This window comes from Diachasmimorpha longicaudata, chromosome 13 (genome assembly GCF_034640455.1).
Source record: "Diachasmimorpha longicaudata isolate KC_UGA_2023 chromosome 13, iyDiaLong2, whole genome shotgun sequence".
Lineage (NCBI taxonomy): Eukaryota > Metazoa > Arthropoda > Insecta > Hymenoptera > Braconidae > Diachasmimorpha > Diachasmimorpha longicaudata.
Genome location: NC_087237.1, coordinates 3,806,529 through 3,830,514, shown reverse-complemented (window position 1 = coordinate 3,830,514; position 23,986 = coordinate 3,806,529). Strand labels below are relative to the sequence as shown.

The 23,986-nt window shown below is 43.1% G+C and overlaps 2 protein-coding genes across 5 annotated transcripts in view; one reads left to right on the top strand and one right to left on the bottom strand.

The window, feature by feature from the left end:
• Positions 1-23,986, bottom strand: part of LOC135168415 (uncharacterized) — a 223,817-nt gene that overhangs the window by 92,008 nt on the left and 107,823 nt on the right. The window lies entirely within an intron of this gene.
• LOC135168419 (autophagy-related protein 16-1) overlaps positions 1-23,986 on the top strand; it is a 196,322-nt gene that overhangs the window by 103,240 nt on the left and 69,096 nt on the right. The gene's annotated exons all lie outside the window — the stretch shown is intronic.

Below are 23,986 nucleotides of genomic sequence, written 5' to 3'. Positions count from 1 at the left end.
AATAAAAAAAATGAACACCCGCCCGCTACATAATAGTAGATTATGACATGAGGACGATAGGTGGAGGATTGTGAGAAGTGTGAAGTTTGCAGCACGAGGCGTGACAAGTCGCAGTCGAGGCGAGCCGGAGGCTTCGCCCCCCCCCCCCAGCGAAAAACAGAAATAGACTTAATTAAAAAAAAATTATTCTTTAGAAAAATACATAAAAAATATCAACTAAAGAAAACGAATCTTAACGTTTCGCTTAGGTTCTATTGTCCATGGTTGTGTTCATCGAAAGAAGAAATCATACGATTGCAAAATTTATTCACCAAAAAACATTTTATAATTTGTATCAATTTAATTTTATAAAATTTTATAATATTAAAGCACTTATTAATCTTTTAGTATTTCGATTAAGATGAAAAGTGAAAAACAGAATTAGGCTTAATTAAAAAAAAATTATTCTTTGGAAAAATACATAAACAAGATAAATTAAAGAAAACGAATCTTAATCGAAATACTAAAAGATTAATAATGCTTCAATATTATAAAATTTTATAAAATTAAATTGATACAAATTATAAAATGTTTTTTGGTGAATAAATTTTGCAATCGTATGATTTCTTCTTTCGATGAACACAACCATGGACAATAGAACCTAAGCAAAACGTTAAGATTCGTTTTCTTTAGTTGATATTGTTTATGTATTTTTCTAAAGAATAATTTTTTTTTAATTAAGTCTATTTCTGTTTTTCGCTGGGGGGGGGGGGGGCGAAGCCTCCGGCTCGCCTCGACTGCGACTTGTCACGCCTCGTGCTGCAAACTTCACACTTCTCACAATCCTCCACCTATTGTCCTCATGTCATAATCTACTATTATGTAGCGGGCGGGTGTTCATTTTTTTTATTTCCCCTCCCCTTCCTCTTACCCTCCGCCACCAGTCATCTCTTTCTGCCGCTGCAGGGGAGTAGTACGGTATGGTGGGGACACCACTACACTCGCATGTTTTTCTCACCGACGTGCGACTGGGTATTCCACGCCCCTGATTCGTCCAACTTCAACCCTCAATAACTTGAAGAGGGTGCATCTGATCAAAAAGTCGCTCAGGACTTTTCGATCCAGAATTTCACCCCCAACTTAAGTTTAAAGTTTGGACGTGCAATTCTGGGACACCCTGTATACACTGGCAATATATCCTCGAATGCTGGGTCGGCAGTGGCCCGTGAAATTTCCATAAAGAGAGTAGACGCGTTCACAGCCCCTCCACCTCCCCCCTAACCCTTCCGTTATTCGTCCTTCCTCTTCACCTCCTCCTCGTCAGACCCCCGAAGTATCTGTACAAAGGGCTGCTTTATGAATTCGCGCGAGATCCGTCCGGCTACCTCGTGAATAATATGCATCCGTGCTTGCAACCCGCTGGAATCCTTGCTCGGGGCTATGGCGTCGGGTAAACCCAAATGAGTGGGTAAAGGAGACAGAAGGGATGGCAAAAGATGGAGAGTGAGTAGTGGTATTTATATCAAGTGTGTGCGAAGCTGTGATACTGGGTGGGGGTGGAAAGGGTATACGGGGGGAGGAAGGATTCCACAAAGTCGCTGATAATCGTTTTCATGTTGAGGACAGTTAATTTCCTCGTGCTTTTGGAATTTGGGTCGTCCACCGGGCACTCCTAATTCAACCAGTTCTGCTTCTCACCCCCCAACCCCCGGCTTTTTTAGGTTATTCCCTCGGGAGAATGTACAACTTTACTGACATTCCTTCGTTGCGTCACGAATCACGGAATTCGTCCAGTTGTTCACAAATGGGAGGGGGGAATTTTTCGCGAAAGTATCTTTACACACGCTTCATTGATTCGATGTGAAATATTTTGTATCGACTCGGAGCGATACTCTGGGACAATTGAGAACACTCAGGCGTATTTTGTGAGAATATTTCTTTGAATTTTTTTATTGTAGAAATGAGGTTCCGGATGGAAAGGAATTCAATTTACGATAGACTAGAAAAATATGATGTATCTTGAGGAATGACTAGACTTGAAGCGCTAAAAAAAATTTCGAAAGTTAATAATACATGTGATGACAATGATCCTATGTAGATAAATGAAAAAATCAATTTCGAAACGTTTGAAATTTTTGCTCTTTGCTCTTCATTAGGGATGGAGTAATGCTAAGAATATTCTGACATTGCACTGGATTTTCTGGAGAGCTATGTAGAATAAATATTCAGTTTTTTTTGGAAACATGAAACACGCGAGTTGCATTTTTTGTCATTCAATCACTGAATACAGAAATTTACAAATAAAGGATATTCTCGATAATAAAACAACACAGGGAGAGAGAAATGGAGGACATTTGTACCTGTACACCTGTGTTAACACGATTGCCATTGATACGTATGAAAACGTTGTTTTATTTATTTAAAACATGGATGAGTGCACGAACAAACCGGATATTCACTCGTATCGCTCGGGTAACCCATGTCGAATAATTGTCCCAGGGTATCGTAACTCTTCGGATACATAAATGTACATTCCATTTCCATGAACAGTGGGAGAGGATGAAACAATGAGGGGATGAAATAAAAAATTTGAGTTTCAGTGATTTCAGGGAGGCGAGTTGTGCATTTTGCCCGGAGAAAAAAAAAATACTAAATAAATCAAGCGATTGTACAGAGAAGTCTTTCCGATATTTTTCCATTCTGTGTCGGAGAATCCCTAATTATTGCATATTCCTCGTTAAATCTTCTCTGAGCTCATTTCCATCTCAAAGAGATTCCTTATTATAAAAGATATTGACACTGATTGAGTGTTTTCATCGTTACTGCTTGTTAACTTTTTATACCTCACCTGAATTGCTCCGTAACAATCAACGAATATTCAATTCTCTTAATTCAACAGCGCCATTCGGTGCCAGTTACCGATCCTCATTAACACCATTCGAGTTCCTGAATAATCTGTGTGCACTTTTTCAATCCTAAAAATTTCCTCCACCGCTCATTGCTCTCCTCCTCCTCCTTGCAAACATCTAAAAACTCCACCATTTCCTCAAACCCCCTTCACCCTACCTCACCCCCCCTCCCCACCCCTATGTACATTTCCTACTACGTAAAGTACCACGTTTTGAAATGATTTAAACAATATAATTTCTTAGCGTGATTCAATCCAATGCCCCCGTGGAATATTCAATCTCACGCGATGCCTCTCACGCGCTGCATCCTTGAAAATCTCTCTCTCCCCATGTACTTTTTCCACTCTATACCTTATACCCGTGGATTTAAGTGTAGAATGGAAAATACGAGACTCGTGGAATTGCAATTGTTTCGCGGCTGAGCAAAGACACGCGCGTTGTGTGCGCCCCAGGATTCCACGAATGAGGTAGATAAAAAGAACCAAAACTTGGGTGGAGGAGGTGGAAAACCTGATGAAAAAAAAAAATAAATAAGAGAAATAATAATAATAAAACCAAGGGAATGGGGTAAGGGGGGGGAGGGCGAGAGGACGAGGGGGAAGAAGTAGAGAAAGCACGGGAGGTTTTATCGTAGCGGCAAAGGAGTCTCATTTCTTTCGAAACTCCTCCACGCACATTGCACACTTTTTTTTTTCTCTTCTCATCGTCTCGGTCTGCCTCTTCATCTCTCTTCACCTCCTTCATCCCCGGGTATTGCTTAGAATCGCACGGTAGTTGTGCGTCTCTCGCAATTCTGGCGAGCGTGCCTCGAAGGCGTGTACACACATCCAGTGCTATTTCGTCTTTCCTGTTGTTGTATGTATACGCCTCTGCTGTTCCACCAGCATCAAACCCTCATTCTCATCTCCCTCACCCTTCCCCTCCTCACTTCTCACTGTACTATCACACGGAATTGCGTTTCGCGATGCTGATTGCCAACCCGAAAGAGAGGTAAACCAGACACAGATTTAAGTGCTCCACGTGCAACCGTAAAAACACACACAACCGGCAACAGCCATTCGGGTAAAATGAGAAACACGTGAGAACTCAATTTTCTGGGTTAACAGAATTAAGGAGATTCACTGGAACTATTGAAAGACGTGTTGAAGATAGGGGAAAAAGTGTACCACGTGATAAGAGCCATTGGGCGTGGAGAAGTGCCTGTCTGACGAATATTTTTTCAAAAATCAATTTCATCCCTGAGAAAATACACAGGTCGGAGTTATTTTGATTTTGAATGAACTCTTTTGGTGCAATGAAATTTTATTATTTTTGTACGCACCATTAGTTCCGGAATGAATGGAACCATTAGGGCAAATAAACTCAATGGAATTAACCATACATGAGAAAATAAAAGAAAATGAGTGGAGGAAGATGGAGCTGGCTAGTCGGGGGAAGCTTAATTTCCGCAATACGTCACTCCCTCGGCCAATTAGGGCTGTGCGATATCCACGAGAAGGTTAGAGTCGTGCCGCGACACTGACCTCTGACAGTGAGTACCAACCAATTCAATACCAAGCCACATACATCGATTGGTGGGGGGGGGGGGACAAGGGGAATTCTGCTTCCAATTTCCACCTCCGTTAGCCGTCATACACGTGGAGATACCCTGGCGTTGACTAGCCCCTCAGCGATCCCCTCATGCGAGTGCACCAAACCAGGATCATTCACAAATGACCACTGATTTGAAAATATCAACAGATGGATTACATGATTTTTCGAACTCTGGTCATAAGACATTCCAAAGACATCAGAAAATATCTGATTTCAACATTTCCCAGGACTAAAATACCATTCCCTCGTCTAGGAGAGGCTTTTCTCTTCTATCAAAATCTCCAATAATTCGTCACCAAGATACCGGTCTACCTCAGCCAGCATCATACCCACCGTATCACATATCGCGATCGTATTTTCTCGAAGAATTCACCGTCCCATCAGGCAATTACGCTCCACGGAATGAGCGACGCGGAAGTACCCCAAGACCCTCTCAAACTCTAGCCTCACTCCCTCACCACATCTCCTATGGACACGAAATTGAATTAAAATCAATCGTGTATTTACCCACGTTCTTCAATTATACGACGAAACCCGTGGCCATGGGGCAAATGCAATTATGTTTCGGTTGTATTTCAAACCGTTAGATGACCAAAGGGTATTCTCCATCTCTCCTTCCCCCTCTCACCCCCCCGTGTCTTGATAATCGCACCATCTTTTCTCGTAAAATGCCGGCTCTATTCGTACCATCATCGGATCCTCTCAAAATACATTGATACCCCGTTGCCTCGGCAAATATTAAAACGGAGAAGGAAGGTTTAATCCGGTTATAATGCCCACGCGATACAGTGACCCGCGACCCTGTCTCCGGTTCCCTTGTGGGTTTGCCAACTCTAGTGTAATAATTAGATGATCATGCCTGTTAGATACACTCATGATCACGTGGCCAGCCGACGAAAACGGTACAAGGTATTATAAGGTTATATACCCTGAATAAATACCATCTCAAATTTTCTGACCCCGATAAATATCAGAGTGACGCTAATTGATGTATTAAATAATTCTTCGACGTCCGAGTGGAGGTCAGCAAGGGGTGAGTGTAAATAAGGAGGAAATCTATCATTTTTTCACTTGCAGTGTTAGAAACAAAATACATTTCCCGGAGAGTCAATCATTAATTTTCACCACAGCAGTAATCAACTTGGTGCATCATTACATGGATAAATAGTTATTCAGGAAGTAATAATAAACAATATAAATCCCGGGGCGAATTTCTCTAACTTGAAAAACGAATTACTCGGGATTGATTAATTTTCACTGAATTTTGAGATAGAAAGAACATCTTTCCTCCCCCAAAATCACCTCATCCATCCCCCAATTGCCCAAGACCTCGTGACGACAGCACGACGAATAAGCGATTGCACAGTTCGCTCTGATGTGCGGGTGGATCGCGCGCGTTATTACCCCAGTGGAATGTCGTGAATTCACTGCACCCCCATTTCGCCGCAAAGCTCTCACGAGTGTTAAGTTTCCAAGGCTTTTACACACACTGGCAATCCTTATACGCTCAGTACACAGTCTATAGTGATTCGGCAATAGTGAGAATGGCTCCAGCATATGTTTCCGGAGCTCGCGTCACTAGCGAGACAGAGAGACGCAAATAGATTTTCCCGCGGGGGTGGGATGTGCGCTCTGATCGATCGATTTTCCAGCGCTGAATCGGAGATCATGATCGTTGAGAGGCTTTGAGTAAATATTGGTTTTCGCAGGTCGACGGTTATATACGTATCCAGTGAATTGAGGTGTGTGGCAGGAGAGTTGGCTGACTGAAGTAGAACGAGAAAGCGCCGAGCGGAACACACGCGATTTTCCTGGATGAAAGTGGAGTGTGTGAGAGAGAGGAAGACGTAGATGGGTTTAGGTTGAATGCCAAGGCAATGGGGGTAGCTGTCTCTACATTTGGCTGTGTCCATGCCTGTCTCAAGCGCGAGAGCATCCATGCAACGCAAACGCGCCCCGAAAGACAAATTTCACCGTAGCATACGAGCTCTCGAGCGTGATTCGCGCTTGTGCAAGCTCTTTCCGAAGGAAACGGCTGAGGATAAGAGGGAGAAAGACGCCGGTGGTGGGATGAAAGGGGGATGGGGGGGGGTGAGTGGGCTCTAGTATATCGTACTCATTTGCCTACCCCCTTGTGCACTGTATACCGAGCGCGAATGTCTCGTTGGGCGACACGAAGAGCCAGACTGTGCAGCAGTCCGTATGGCTTTTGTGCAGAAGCTCCTGTGCAAGGACGCCACGCCAGTCAGAGACATTTTTGGTGTGTATATAAATGGATGTACACATATGTACTGGGATGGGCCGCGGGTGTATGGGTATGTGGGGTGTTTATACAACTGACAGATGCCGCGCGGAAAACGAGTCGACCCTTGAGAGGCCCGAGGATTCCAGCCGAGCGTCATTCTCAAGCCTCTTGTGCTCTTGTGTCTTCCCTTTCTGCTTTTGATGATGGGATACGGGGGGGGATTGGGGCAACGGACGCTGGATGAAAGAAGCTGTGAGTGTTAATCAAACTCTCTGCGCTGGGCAAACAAGACTATGGCGCTGCTTTCAGGCGTCTAATGCCGGGGTTTAATCATTAGTTAGGGGGTAAATATTGGGGGAGTTTTCGCACGTTTTTTTTTGGGGGCGGGAGTTTCAGACGGGGATTTGACGATTTTGCGGAGGGGGAAGGGTTTTTGATGGGGACAAATCGATAGCGGAATTTCATATACTTCGCTGAGAGGGGGAGGGGGTTTTGCTTGGGTGGAAAAAATTGTGGCGAAAATTTTACGTGTGACGGAAAAGAGTCATTTCGTCGAATGGGTAAATATTCCATCAATTCATGAATAATTTGACGAATAAAAGGCATCTTCATGCATTTTTCTACATTGATTTGAATGTATTTATTGGATGAGGAGGTCTATGAGCTGTTAAAAATTCGAAACGACTGACAATTGGAGGATCTCCAGAAATTCCATTCCGTGATTGAAAAAGGAGAAGTTTGGGAATGTTCTAGAAACCGAAGCAGATTAGATAAGCTTCCGTAATGTCAAAGCCAGTGAGTTTCAGGTGCCCAGTGCACTGGTACCATTATTATTCGACGAGAATATCAAAGAAATGTTCGAGTTATTGTTTCGGGTTTTTTCAGTCATCTGGATTCAGCGGCTTAACTCCACTAGAGATGGGAAGATGGGATAAGAGTTAGGAAAAATGGGGATTAACAAGTGGATGGGTTTTGACGACTGGGGGATCAACTGGAGGAATTTCAAGTGTAAAAAGTATTTCAGTTCACGATTTTCGAGATCACTGAACACACGTTTTTTACATCTAGGACTTTTCCCGGGATTTTAAAATATGGGGGGGATTAAGCAAGTTGTTGGAAAGTTTTAAAATAGTACGAGACATTCAGAAATTTGATATTGCGATTAAAAAGTTGATCACCGTAAATCACTGGTACATTTCAGGAAATAAATGAGTTTCACGTCTTCCTGACACCGGCGTTCACCATTCGATCAACTAATTAGCCCATTATTCCACCCCCAACCTTGAACGATGCAAATAAAACTCATTCTCCCGCCTCTTTTGTCCTTATACCTCGTTTTCCTCTTTTTACATCTCCCAAGAGTTTTGCGATGCGAGAGAGGTACCCACACTCAGGTCCTGCACACGCCACACGGAGTTAATGACGCCATCCCTGAGAATTATAAGCGGCGAGGTCGTGCATTCTCTTACACGCTCGAATCTTTCCGGTATTATTCATTATACTTTAATGATGATCTCGAGATATATTTTTTTTTATTCCTCATTCTTCAGACACGTTGTTTTCCATTTTTTTTTCTCAATCTCAATCCCTCTCTTTCTCTCTCTCTCTCTTCTCACTGTGAGTACGAAGTAGTTGAAGGAGGCGCACAAGGGCGCTCGTGAAACTGGTGTGCGCGTGAGAAAATAAACGTCAAGGTACGAGAGCCAAGAAACTCCACAAGTATATTAAAAAACAGAGGAAATAAAAGATGTGGAGAAGGAGGAAGTTGAGAATGGTACGGAAAAAAGAGGGGCAAGATCGATGCCTCGAGGAGATAGGCGAGATCTCATTGAAGATTTTCTACCTCTTGGGCCCTCACCCTTTCCCTCCTCCGCTACCCTGTCCCGTGCATTTGCCGAGAGTACAGGGCGGCAGGAGGGGAGGGGGGCAGGAGGTGTGCATGTATACGCTTCGAAGAAGAAGAATATGTATCTCGCTCGGTTACATTTTGTTCGGACATTCCTCCATATACACAATATATGACCAATGCTAGAGGCGTCACTGGTAGAGAAAAATATATTTATATTTATTCACTGGGCAGCAGCCGGTGCCCCGATAACGCCAACTTTTTTCCGCGCGGTGAATTTAAACGAAAATTTCTCGTGTCCTGGCTATTCCATAAGAGGATTCCAAAACTTGCAACACACGATTCGACAAATTTTTTTTATACTCCAGTCTCGTTACCTTTTTTTTTCAGTTCCAGTCGTCCAGATATTGCAATATCAGATCCGAGACGCGAGCTGCTGGCGATTGAAAGGGAATGATATTTTTGTCGGTTTTTGGGAAATATTGAATATATATTTTTTTTTTCGAGTGAAATTAAATTGAGGTGGCTTTTCGGGGAATTGAGAGATCGATCCGTTTCGCCACACGATTGCAATTCATCTCGTAATTTTCACGTCTTCTCGGGGAAATTTTTATTCATTTTCCCCCACGTCTCATGAAGAATCATCCATCACTTATGACGTTACCACAATATCTACAAATTAATCCGTATTAATGTTTTCCGTTCACTCTGACAAGGCTTACAGGCTTATTTCCGCTTCAATAAATGAAGATGTACAACGCTCCCCGGTTTCTTTATTCCCAATTCCCGATTGATCGAAGAATCCTGACAAATGACAGGTACCTGACAGAGCGCATTACCCCAAGGATTCACCTACTAGAACATTCGTCAATTGATTCCTCCCCCCACTCCTCCTCCTGCTGGTGCTTCTCAGGAAGGAACTCCAGGTCTCCTCGAGAGCGAATCTCCTCCCCAACCATTACGCTCCTCGGCCGATACCCAATTCATTATCTCTCCCCTTCCCCCGCCGGCCAACTTTCTCGAAAAAAAAACCCGAGCGACTACATATATACTTGGTTACGGTTATGATTGATTGCGCGGTATGATCCACCGTGGCGGCATGTCCCATCTGTCACCAATAAATATCCAATTTCACGTTAGAATGATATATAAGATATTTCAAGTGGCGCGCCGCGTTGGCTTTTTTTTTTACCAAGGCGTCATGGCACTAATGGGATCATTTATTAAGAAAATTGGCTGAGGAGAGGCGAAGTGCAATTGTTACTGCATATAACACCGAAGCTGCGGTGTGTCCCGTTGCCTGCACGCGTCAAGTGGATTCCGATTATTTATTATCCACTTTACAACGTGAAAAACACGGATTCGCGAGATGTAGTTCGGATAAAATGAGCTCAACGCGGCGAGAAATATCTAGGAAAATTCTGGTGATGGTGTGGGAAATGAGGTGCGGAGTGGTGTACGGCGAGAAATAATTCCGTAAAAATTACGGAACTCGCAGTTACTGATTATGGAATTAACTGGGAAATTTTACGCGACAGTATCGTAATATTTCGCAGTCGATTCGGCCAAAAAGTACGAAACTTTCAGGAAAAATTCTGACAGGAAATAAAATTCATTTGCATAAATGTGAATTTTCTGTCAACAGCAATCGATTGTTTAGAGGACAAAAATTATTTTCTAGATATTTTCAAAGCTCTTCAGAGTAATCCGCACAAGCCCGATATTTTTCCACGCGATTTAACTGCAAAAAAAAATTGTTTTCCCCGTGAAAACCTGAAAATTCTCGTTAAGTGAAAAAAAATAATTTCACGCATCCGATCCACTGACGTAAACGTCATCAGCCCAAGTGCAGTGAGTTAATTCGACTGGTAGGCGTTTTATAACCCCCATGATATGCAATAAAGGTTACCAGAGGGAGGTGTGAGAATTCACTGTGCACGTACACACGTGATAAATACGATGTGTCATGGGTATGACTCTTTCTGTGTTAGCGTCATTAACGAGATTGCGATTTATTACGCGGTAGTCATTTCTGTTGCCCACTCCTTGGGACGTACCATACTCGTCTTGTAGCCTTTATGGTACCCACCGAGTCTCACCTCACTCCATCCTCACCCTATTCTCATCTCTCTCCATCTCTCTTAACGCTCTCTTTGATAGTTATACGTACAACATTGTGTCGACTACTGTCGAGGGAGTCGGCAGGGGATGAGGGAGTATAAGAGAGTAAAGCGCAAGTTGGCGACACTTGGCCGACACTTGGCGACGCGCAAGAGCAAGAGAGCACCCATTGGGTTTGTGGAGAAACCAGAGAGGCCATTTCTGTAGGTGCACTATCCATAGATATACTGTATATGTAGTCTGTACTTTGCGAGTCGTTTCTCTGGGGAACAACGAGGTTAGAGTAGTTCACTTGGGGACTTGTGAGGGTGATGGTCGTGGGGGAGGGTGGACTGGAAATACTGCCCTCCCCCGGTGACGAGAGCCAGGGGTGTGATGTACCCCGGCAAGAGGACAATCGGCCACGAAAATTAACGGACTTGGGTTTCTCTCTGGCCGTTGGGCACTTTCCATGTAGATCCCATACGCCAACCTCAACGCAGCAGTCGTTGCTGCGGTTACGGGATATAGCGTGTACGTAGTCACTCCGAATGGACGCTCAACTTCTCACCGGTGCAGTTTGAGTTTCCTTTTTGTTTCGGTTTTTTTTTTGGGGCTTAAAGGGGATTGGGAAAAGGGACAAGTGACGGGGTCATGGAAATTTCAGGGTTTTTTTTTACCAAGAGCTTTTGGAGAATGATAAAGGTCTTGAGGAATAAATTCTGATGGAGAGGCTTCCTTCGAAATTTGACGTTTCGAAAGATTCTGTGGTATTTTGGGTCGGTAGGGGATGCTTCCGGAGATCTCTTGATGATTCTAGGGGGCTTTAGGGAGACATGTGGCTGGCAAATATTTTTTTGCGCGGGTTGATACGGAGTTTTGAAGGCGGAAAAGGTAAAATTAATTCTGAAGCTCGAGGGGCATCCGGAGGATTCGGTCTCCCTCCGGGTTACAATTAAACGAATCGTGTGCGGTTGACAGTGGGAGGTATTCGAAAGGTATCGGAAATAATGCCCTGTAGGTCTTGCCGATTGCCATTAGCCTATTGGTTGCAATTGTGGGAGCAAAAATCTTGCATTTTTTTACAATTACTCACTCACACTCCGTTTTCACATTAAAGTTTAATATCCGGCGGTGTTTTTTCGCCGTGATAATGGGAATTTAAACTTTAAAAAGACGTATATTACCATCCCAATGAAAATTTATTAAGCATAATTCACGAATACGGAATAGTAATTTACGGGAATTTTGTGTGTAATTTACGCTTCAACTTCAAGCGTAAAATCCGTTTCGGAAAGCGTAGAAGATATCCCCTTAATCATAATGCATTACATTAATGAAGCTGCGGTCCAAGGCTACACCATATAACCAATAACCCTGAATGTCCTTCCAATATCTCACTCCCGGCATCAGTTCAACTTTCATTTTTCATTTGATTCTTGGATCTTTTATTTCAAAAGCGATATTAGCCCCACTGACTAAGCGATATACATGTGTTCTCGGAATGTAAGAGAACATTCCGTAGTCATTAATTGAAGATGAAAAAAACGTGTCGAATGTGATAAAAAAGAATGAAAAAGGGAGTGATCATAATTTTACATGATGATCATATTATTATCTTTATGCAGGATCTTATAACGCATACGTACATCTATATTAACCCCAGGAAATTATATTCCGTGAAAATCCTCAGAATTTTTTGAAAAAAGCTCTTCTCAATAAATTTAAAAAATTCAAGGATTTCTGAAAAATATTTTAAAGACATATTTTCTAACATGAGATATTAATTATTAAACGATGGATTGCTCACCACTAATCAATTTAATTCATCACGCAATATTTATCCACCTTTTTTCTCGTTCAATCATCCCGAACGTCCCCCCGCCCCCTCCCAGCATCCGAGTCGAACCTTCCCCTTTGTTTCGATCTGTATCTTTTATTTTATCGGGACAGTGTTTGTCGAAAGCCCGTCATCTGCCCGTGGCTCCTTGTTTTTCTTCCCCAGCTCTGAAAAGTTGGCCAGAGCCGAATGTCAAGTGCCGGAGATACCGGCCGGGTAAACCTGCCACTCACATTATTTGTTTTTCCCACATGTTATCCACTATTTTTTCAATCTCGTGTTTTTACGACGTTTAATACACTAGTGCACATCATTATTTGATATGACGATGGAATTGTGATGTGAAGTGATGAAAAAAAATAACCAAGACGAGCCGAACAAAAAAGAATAACTATAGCTGTCACGAGGCGCGATTGCTGGAAGATACAGAATGAAGAGGGAAAAGTGATTTCTATTTCCAGAGAGGAGAGGACGCTTACCCCATGGACAGAGATAAATAAAAAATGAATCCCTGCGTCAATCACTGTCTGACCTTGTACAGTGGCCCGAGGGAGAGTGAGCTGAAGCGGTTGAGGGGTTTCATCCCTGGTGGGAGGGAAGAGAAACAAACCTCCTCTGCGGGCAAAACTTGACGAACGATAAATATATATAATAATAAGCTGGCTCAGAGTCTTTGGCGGAACTTTGTCAGTGTGGGGAGGGTAAAGCGGGCGGAGGGAATGATCGAGTTAACCAAACTTGCTCATCCCCCTTTCTTCACTGTCCTAAAATGTCGTTTATATTTTGAGCTCATCGAACAGAACGGAAAGTCGCAGCCGACAAAAACCAATACATAACTGAGGGAAAAGTATACGGTGGAATGGGGGAAAAATAATAACTTCCAGTTGTTGACGTGGAGACGACGAAAATGAATAAATGAATATTTGGAGATTTTTTTTTTTTCATTCTCACGTTGAACATTTTTCATCGTTTCGAATGAAGGTTTTTAACGCTCCCAAATTGCGATCATATCTCAAAATTGTTACAAATTTAGGATGTAATCGTCCGGAAAGTGGGAGTTGAACTACTCTGGCATTTCAATAGATAGTGTATCGATTAATCAGTTGATATGTCAGTAAAATTTTGAGTCAGAATCCACGATACAGGGGGGGAGGGGTAATTTTGGTAGTTGGCCGTCTCAGTGGTATATCCTCATTATTGTTGTTATTGGGGATATTGATTTTTCTCTCACTACAAATAAAGATTGTTTTCCATTTATTGCAGTACCACAGGGGGCAAAGGGGAAGGGGGGTAGGGAGAGGGGTAAAAAAACGACTAACTACCAATTGTATAGTTGAATGTACGAGAAGAGGCGCATAGAGACGTAAATCGGCTGGCACGAATGGCTGCAGGCGTCCGCGCAATCATCGTTTAATCGGATTCATTCGAATGTGCCCGGTTTGTCGGTTACGCTTGGGTGAGGTGCTTCGCCGCGGGCATCCAGCAATTAAAAAGCGAAGCCGTAGAGCCACACGCGCGCAGGTGGCGTTACGATAGAGAAATAGAGGGGTTAAAACGTGCGATTCACCCATCGTAGCGTTTCCTACCACGGAATATAGCCCCGTCAGCTATGAATGTCTTCATTCCATATAAGCTGATCTATCTCATCTCATCGTTTGTTTCACATCAAATGGAAGAGAAAAAAATTTTTCACATCTTTTATTTTTTTATATCCCTCCGCATCGCACCTTTTTTCGACTCTTTTCCGCTTTAGTTTCCCATTTGCTCGCTTTCGCGCACATGAGTGATCGGTAATCAAGTGTCGTGATGTTATTTCATTGTTGCCGGGTGTTTTTTCTTGTTTGACTGCGATGGGGCTTTTGTTCTAGGATGATTATGGGGAATGGGAGGGGGAGGGTATTGATAAAATGTCAGATTGAAGAGGCTGTGAAAGATTGTGGAGACTTGGGCGCTCAGTGACATTATTGGATGCATGGGAAGTCGGAATATTGATTGAATTTTGTCCGTTACAGGATTTTAAACGGGGGTAAATTCGTAGAATAAAAAAAAACAATTTTACCAATCACATTAGTTTCATTCCCTCACGTTCTCATCACAAAAATCGTCGCACCGCAGAATTATTTATTTCACAGGGCGGGAGTGAAGCTCTTTATCGTCAGATTTCGCGACTCTAAAAATTGATAAGAAGATATTTCCTCGGATGAGGTAAACCTCCCTTGTCGAACTATTTTCACCCTTCGCGGTACTCAATACATCCATCTCCTCTTACTCCAACAAAAATCTGAAAGATTCAATCTCAATATCAAATATATTCTTGATATTCGCAACTCGATTAACGACCATTCATGCACACCCCAGGTGAATCGTGGCATTGCCATCTCCTCCGAATGCCCTTCGAATTCGCAACTCATGCAGAATTTTCCCTCTGGAAAAAAAAAAACCCTCTCCCCCTCATGTACACCACGTTACACGATTCCAATCTATCAGATGTACTCCACCCTCCCCCGACGGTCTTACCCCCCTTCCCATTCCCGACTACAATCGCGCCCTCTTAACGGAACTGGAGCATATAAGAACGTAAAAAGAGTTGCAGAGCAAAGAGCGAACGTAAAAATCCCTGAAAGACGATGAATCGCCGTGGGAGAAATTATTACCAACGGAATACATTGAACCCCGTAGTTCCGACTCCCTCAAAGGGACTAACAATAAAAAGTAAAACCCATCTCCCTGGATTTTCAACAATTAATCTTTCACCGTGCAAGGCGCACCCACTCCTCCCCCTGGAATTTTCCTATTCAACATTATCTAGCAACTTTAAGTGTAGTTAACGAGCGTCTCAGTGACGACGCGATGGTGTGTGCCAATGATTTAATTGCACCTCGGGGAGGAGAGGTAAGACTTGGGGTGGGAGGGAGGAGATGAGAAAAGGGCACTCCAGGAACAGAAACAAGACGGAAGAAGCCGGCAAATGGAGGAAGAAGAGGGGGGGGATCGTTAGATCAGATTACGTAGATTAGATTGAATCGATTAGATTCCGCCGTTAAATTTAGTAGCTCCTGATAACGGTTTTCTGTACAACATCAGTTGCCAAGTACAACAAGAGTCCTGTTCTTACAAACAAATCCGTGATTTATCATTCCAGGGTATCGCATATCGGGGGAGTCAATCACATCACATGAGACGGAGAGAGAAACTCCATAAAAATCACCAAAAAGGGGAGAAATGCAAAATTAACTGACAGAAAGTATGAATTTATCTAAATTCCAAACACGCAAATGAGCTCAGAGAAGACGACTGAAATAATTGGGATCTCAACTTGTTCATTCTCATTAAAAATCTCAATAATCATTTCACCTCTACTAACACCTGAAGAGGAATGCCAATAGCATCCAAAACGCTCCGCAATCTCGCAATTTTCGTGAATTATATTTTTCATTCCGACGTATCCCACTTTATGGAGCATATTATCATCAATAATGACCGGAATTAGTCAATTTCCACTAGCTGATTAGCCAAAGAATGTTGTGCAACTATAATTTTTATCCGAAATCACAGTTTGGGATGTGAAAATTATCGTTATTCCTCGGATGAGCAGTGGCAGCCGCCACTTCCCCCCCCCGCTGATTGTTGGATGGCCAGTTTTTGCCCGGAAAAATGCCGGGAGAGAGTGTGTGTAACTTGTGTTAAAGAAAGGGAAGTAAAAAAAAAAATCACCAGCCAGAGGAGGCGGAGGAGGAGGATAGCTGAGGATGGGGAACATCCTGAGCTATTCCGCGGTATGGATGGGTTTCTCAGAGGGAGCGCAACGAGCAATAATTCAATTACCGTCGTCAGTAGCAGGCCAAGGAACGAGGTCTCTAGCTACTAGATTCCTTGTGCAAAATTTCCCAGGCCTCTGGTAACTGTTTCATACACTCAAACGACTTCTAGCCAACTTCAGGTGGAATAAAAGCTGACCGGGTCTCGGTTGCACTCTATATGTAGAGATACTGATGGTGGATAATCCAAGACAACCAGCGTGCCACTTTGGCTTTTCTTCGTTGAAGAAAATCTCGGCGGTATCGCGGCCAGCCCACGCTTTTATTTCTCACGCGTTACCCGGCTACACGGCCCTGTAACCACTGCCTCCTGGTATTTGCGACGTATGAGATGAGGGCAGGGGAGGAGGGACGTGAATACTTGGGAAGAGGATACCGTGACTGGGATCGTGTAATTAACGAGTGGCTATTAACGTTTGTAATATCGCATTGATATCCGTTACCAGTTTGCTTGTTCGGTGTCACGAGTGACCTGGTGGGTAATGCATGTCAATGGGAACAGTGGGATTGCCAGTGTTTGGGGGGGAATAACAGGATTAGAGAGAGTGAGGGGGCCTTGAGCGGTGTGGAATTCCTGGTTAGAGGTCGACAATTTGTCGATAAGTGAAGGTAATGGAGGGAGGGAGATAAAAGGGGAATAAAAATTCAGACGAAAGTCACGATTAGGTTTGAGAGAATTATTTTGACGAGGTACAGTCGGGGGTTTTCATCGGCTATTTAGGTCGGGGTTTAAGAATGTCGTTAGAAGGGGGTAAACTTGTTTACTTGGTTCGAATGAAAGGGTTTAATTATGGCGAATAGGGCTTGATTCACGTGTACGTGGAGTCTCGTAATGAAACGCTGAACTTGAATCAATATTGATATACTCAGCTCCAATATTAATAATACAGGAAATATTTGCGGGTCCTTAAAGTATAAATTGTCGCAATTAATGTTGCAGAACTGCATGTGTGTCAACAAAACTAGGTCCGTCATATCAATCAGACCCTGCGACGTTGCTTATTGATAATGTTCTGTAAACACTTCATAAAAATTCAAGTCCTCTCGTCCGTAAAAACTCCCGAAATCCCGACAAACCAGTTGTACCATTTTGCGGGCATATCTAACAAAATTACCATCAAAAAACACCTCTGCGGAGTAAAATCCTCTTCCACCTGTCGTGAGCGGTATTTTTCATGCATTTTTTCCATACCTCCAACGGTTTTAATAATTACCATCAAGAAATTATGAAATCAGAATTAATTGCGCTGAAGACGGAGTGAAAAAAATCCTTCAGAATACATTCACCCGGCTTCCTGCCCACCTCATGATGATGTAATTCCCTTGAAACATGAAGAGCCAGCGTTCGTACGAAAAAAATTCCCCTGAATTTCCGACCGACTTGAATCACCCTTCTGCAACCGTGGCTGCAAACAATATACGATTCCGACTGCAGAAAAGTTCGACAATCGCAGGGATTTCTATTTATTTTAAGTCTAAAAAATCTTTAATTAAAGACAAACAAAACTATAAAAAAATCCTCACAATTTCTGCATTTTTTTAAAATGAAAACGCGCCAGTTGATCATTTTTTGGAGAATACATTCAACCACAATGAAGTGACCGATTTTAGATTTTTTTTCACCTCGAAGTGACCTCATCACGGCACCCGCAGGCACCTGCGTCGCCCAAATCTCCACACAAACCCCCCTCAAGAACCAAAAAAAAGATTGGCCACCAGTGCCAAACGGTACTTTACTGCGACGCGGGCAGGTCAAACTGCACCATCCAGTATTATAATGTGGGACGATACGTGTTCGCTGGCCGGTAATCGTAAAGATTCAGTAGAGACATAAATGTGGGTGTGTGTAATGCTTCCGCCACCACCAATCCTTAAATCGCTCTTCACGTTCCTTAACTCATGCCATTTAATTATCGTGTTAAGTTACCCTTGTATCTTCTCTCTGAGAAATACTTTCCCAATCAGGAGGACAATTTTTTCATTAACATTTCTTCTTCCTTAAAAATCGTTTAAAATCCTTCATCGAAAAATTTCATCGTTATTATCGCTACAATTTTTATTCAATCCCCACCCCGCAGTATCATCAACGCTACCATTATCCCCGGTGATCTCAAGTGTCTGAAATATCTCGAATTCATTTTTTTTTTCACCTCCGTTATGACGATTCCCGCAGACATTCAATTTTGTTCAAGTGTTTACGTTAAATTTGAATGAAATTTGAATTTCGAATTTTACCGATTTCACTGTCGTCCGTATGCTCTCCCTCCCCAGGAGGAGGGGGAGGGGGAGAGGTGGGAATACCACACCGACAACATAATAGACGAATATGATGATCCCGCGTTTATTGGTGCGATAATCGAAAACGCTCTGGAGATTTTGGCTTGTGGTATTCACCAGTCCAGAGGTATGGGTGACGGGGATATACAGGCATGTCAGGTCAATGTCCCACCAAATAGGGATCCTGGGGAAAGGATTCATGCATATTCAAACCAAGTATCCATCTTTCTCACTCCACACACGTGTACATACACTGCGCGAGGGTAATGGGGCAGGGGAGGGAGGGATCGGAAAGAGAGATAGAGAGATGGGCTGGTAAAGGGGTTGCGGGGTTAGGTGGGGGTGGGAGAGAGAGAGAGAGATAGGGAAATGGCTTCAACGGCGTAACCCAAACCTTGCCGAGCGGTTATCGTGTCAGCGGGCGTTGTACGTGATATTCTACCTCTTGCCAGTGCCCATCATCCTCGATATTCAGAGCGCACTGAGTGGCATCTATTATGCGCTCGACCAACATGAAAATTCCAACCCCCTGACGAGTGTACTCAGCACCCGAATTACCAAATTTATGTCTCAGTCGTACAGTGTCATTTTTCGTCATCGTTCACGTGACAATGAGTCATTTTTTTCAACATTGAGATAGCTGAGAGGGTGGGGTGGAGAAATTAGGGTGAGAAATTAGAGGGTTTTGCTTCGTTTTTTAAGAGTTCATGAAATGGGTCGAGAAATAAATTGTAAAACGCAGGGAATTAACTTTTATGGCCGACCAGGGTGTAATTATGGTTTTTGCATTTAACATTTTTTTAGTGGATGGAAAAGTATTCTCGGGTCTTCGGGGGAAGTGGAGGGAGAGGGAAATTCAATAATAATTACCAAAAAAATGGAGAAATTGCGTTTCGAAACGCAGTCTTCATGGGAAGGAGGTTCTAATAAAAAGCCTGCTCGAGGAAATAATTCACTTTTTTCGAAAAATTATTAACGGTTCAAGAATTATCGGTTTCAGAGTCACAATTAGGTGGGAAATTTCTGTAAGATTTTCCTTGGTCAGGGAAATCACGTATAGAGAAAGATATTCAACGGAAATGACGGATTTTTTCCATAATTCTGGAGCACAATTCAAGTAGTTTTTATTTAAAATTGCGAATTTTTCCCAGAACGTTCCGGAAAAATTTAATAACGCACATTCTCTTGTCCTAAATCAGCCCGTCATCAAAACACTACTTTTTATAACGATGCTAGGCGGAATCTTGTTTTAATAAAATTTTTATTTTTTCCCCTCTCCCTCCCTCTCTCTTCTCTCTCTCTCTCTCTCTCTCTCTCTGAGATTTTTCTCACTGTGGGAAAAGTATTTTTATGTATGAGACGATAAATGGGGGTGGTTTATGGTCTCCCGTAGCATCTTTCTATCACCGTGGTACTCTCTCCGATGGTGCGTTGTAACGCTCCGTGCAGTCGGTCCCAACGTCGTTATTCATTTATGTGCGTTTAACTCGCTTATGACCTCAGAAAAACTTTTTCTATACATTGTACTCCCTGACGCATCAGCGCTACTGCAACTGAGGGGAAAAATGAGTTGAGGAATAATGTCACGAGTTTTTTATAACTACAATTAACTGGCCGGTGCGACAATTTGTCCACGTACACATTTTACTTCGTGTGACGTTATTTTAAATTCATCAGGGGCATTTGAATAACTAAATTTCGCGCAATTTTTGCGTTTTCACGAACCATTATTCAATAAAATGAAAATTCTATCAGGGGAGCGGCGAGTGGAATTTTTAGAATAAGATAAATCAAACAAATCTCGAAAAATCCACTTTTCCAAATAATCGAATTCAAATTTCCCGCGAAAAAATCCAGTTAACCTAAATCTCACCGTCCATTTCCCCGGATGCATTAGCGCAGACCCCAAAAAGAGTTGAAACAAAATAAAAAAAAACCCGGAAATGTCTGACTCCTGAAAATCCCCGGACTAAGAGCGACAGGGAAAATTAATGGCGGCCACAGCCAAGGATAAAGTGGTGTGTAGAAAAGCCCATAGATGCGACCTCGTCCCCCGCCCTCCCCCCTTCGCCCTCCTACCGACCCCCAACCGACTAAAACGCCGGCGTTCCATTCTATGGCTCAACTTTGCTTTCCCCGTCTAGTCTTGCCTGCCACCGCATACCCCAGGAGCCCTTGACAAGGTAGAATGACTGGCTTTTCCCGGAGTCACCATCACGAGGCATCCCGCACCCACCGCCTCATCACCGCGCGTAACTGCGTTCGGTAAACACAGCAGTAAGTTACCCCGGCTAGTGGCAAACGACTCTTCCCCATGACATTGCAAAGTTTGATGCTCCAACCCTAGTTCATCCCTTCCCATTCACCATTTCATGCACTTAAACTCCCATCGCATACACTTACTGGGTTCTGGGCACGTTGTTTATTCCAAAGCGCAATTAAGGCGCCCGTACAGTTACGGCAGCTCAGAAAAAATCAGGGGAAAACTTTTACCGTGTGGTGATTTTATGGCGGGTCTATAGGATATTCATGGAGATAAAGTTTTTTGTCTCCTGTATTTTTTGAGTAGGGACTTGAGGGAGAAGAAGAAGGTCTGATTTTCAGGGGCGACCGGAAGGGTGAAATTTAAGGGTCATCCATCAAATACTCGTCATCAGTCTAAATTCCCATTCAATCCAACCCACCGACATTCTAGTACCACCCAACCCCCCTCGCATAAATTCCTTCCCTCAAAAACAAAATCGTCCCCTCAATATTTTTTCATCATCCACCTCGGTAGTAATTATCAGCAGTTCGGGTTTACGCATCGCACAATAGATGTGTGCTGCTAAATTCCCACGGGAATCCGTACGTTTACGGTTGCACCGGGTAAAACGGTTTATACGCGTTGCAACAGCAGAGGGCAATGGGAATTATCCGTAAATATTGATCCCTAGTCCAAACTTCCGGGGAAACGCCCGTGTCGACATTCCGGCATCCATTGTAACGTTTGAAAAATTTTACCATTCCTCGACTGGTACATCCACCATCTCTCTCTCTCTCCCCCTCTCCCTCTCTCTCTATTTTTCCTCCGCCATCTCCAGCACCGCGTTATATAACGTTTGGCCAATTTGAAAACGCTTATCGTTGGGAATCGATGCACCGAACGAGTGCACGACCCAAATATATATAAATATTTCCCCTCCCACTGCGGGCAATATCCCGATACTCGTGATATTCGATTTATTTCAACTGCCCCCAATACTCATAAACCTCGAAAATAGTATCTCCCTAGAAATCAGAATTAATCAGATAAAAATGGTTATTGTGTATTTTGATTTAAACTCGTTTGCCAGCGAACCCCGAGAACGAGAAGAAATCATCAGATCAAATCATTGAATCTAAACTGCTCAGACGATGCTCTGCACCCGTGGGAATACGACCTCTGTCCGTTATCAGGTTCACCCGGCTTAATAGGCCAGGATTAGACGTTTCAGCATTCTAAACGCTACCCGTTTTGTCTGACACGAAGTGGAGTAATGGACATCATACACGAAGAGAAATGTCGGAAAAATGTTGGCTGTTGGAAATTTTTGTCGGAATTTTCCGTGGCAAATTGCAGAAAATTTTATCGTCCCGTAATTTCACGGAAATTTACGGAGATATTTCACTTTGAATTTCTCGCGCGATTTTCTAACAGCGTAGAAAATTTTTCAGTGTGTCAATATTGTGGGAAATTCTGTAAAAAATTGCCAGGAAAAATTGACTAATTCTCGGAGTAATTTTTCCCGTATCAGCAGTAGAACTTTTTCGTTTCTCTCGTTCAGAAAAAAAATTTCACGATCCTAAATAATGTTGTAGCACCGAATGGAAATTTAATTACTTAATTTGTCGACACTGACCTTTACCCCAAGAATCGTTCGACTTTTCCCTCTGTAATTTAACGAGTCGTTTAAAAAACCATTGAAAATGCTACCGATGTGGATTGAGGCGGTTAACAGTTAACTGGTGTCAGTGGGGAGGTCTCCAACAATTTAACGTTACAGTTATTTAAAGTATTCGTCAATGATACAGAGAACGAAGATCTGTATCGGTAATGCCAGGGAGTTTTGCCCACACAGATGTACCTATCACTGTGTACTTGTCCATCACTTTGTCAACGTTTCGTATAATCCTATGCAGATCGTGTTTTCCCGTTAAAATCGGCGGTTGGGCCCACCATTGCAGCAGTGACTGTCAAGCGGGAAATGGCTGGGTACCTGATAATCAGTCGATCCACTCACCAACTCTGGTCTGTTGACAGGCTGAGCGTTGTACATAACAACATATGTGTGTATAGTCTATCCGGTTTATGTCGATCGGTTGTATAATCAAACTGTCCATTCCAGTATGTCCAGTTTGCAGTGTTGTTGCGGATTGTTGGAGGGATGGAAATTGTGAGGCCGAGGAGGGGAAGGGTGGGTCTGGGTGCCCCCCCTCGTTCGACACCGCACGATCACGAATTTACGAGCCGAGGGAAGCTTTCGATACAACCGGAAGCATGTCTCGTTAAATTGTACGTCGACACTGTCGCTCCAGCCGGACACACCCGAAGAAATTCCGAGAAAAATTCACCCTCTGGAAAGTTTTTTTCTCCAGGAAATTTTTTAAAGACACTTCTCCAGTTCCTGAAGAGAACTTCTCTCTTCATTAATGTGCGTGCTGCGGTGGATAGTTGCGTTGAACCACTTTCCGAATTTGGGGTGGGGCATCTCCACTCCTGGAGCTGGAGGATATACCTGAGTTTGGTGCTTAGTAGTATTTCTGTTTGGGGAGGAGGGATGATGTATATTATGTTTCGATTCATCTTGCATGCGGCAGGGAATTCTCCATTCAAGAATGTAGTCGAGGTATTCTTGAATAGGATGTAGTTTATTCGGTGGAGGAAGAGGACATGTTCTTAACTGGAGTATTTCAAAATTCCTGATCCAATGCCCAGAAAATTGCTGAATGGAGGGTAATATTAGGAGAGAAGGTCTTTCGTTATTGGTGCATGTGGAGAAGATTAGAGCTTAAACACTCATGGCAGAATTTGGTTGATATTAATGGAGAAATGGTGGCTTGAAGATAATTGTTCCAGGAAGATATTTTCTTCTGCTCAGACTCACAGGATCAATGATAATTATCAAACAATTTATATTCTCGGCCAAATAATCTCTGCTCATTATGAGGCCTCCATCCCTCTGGCTGATATCCGTAGAATTTCCCCGTAATGATGCATTTGATCCGCTGAACGTTGATGATGATAGACGGCTTTCTCATCCAGATGTTGAGATAGAATTCAACCCAATACTGTGTCATGAAACCACGCGTTCGTGAATGGACACTTATTCCCGAATATATCCCACGTGACAGTGATAA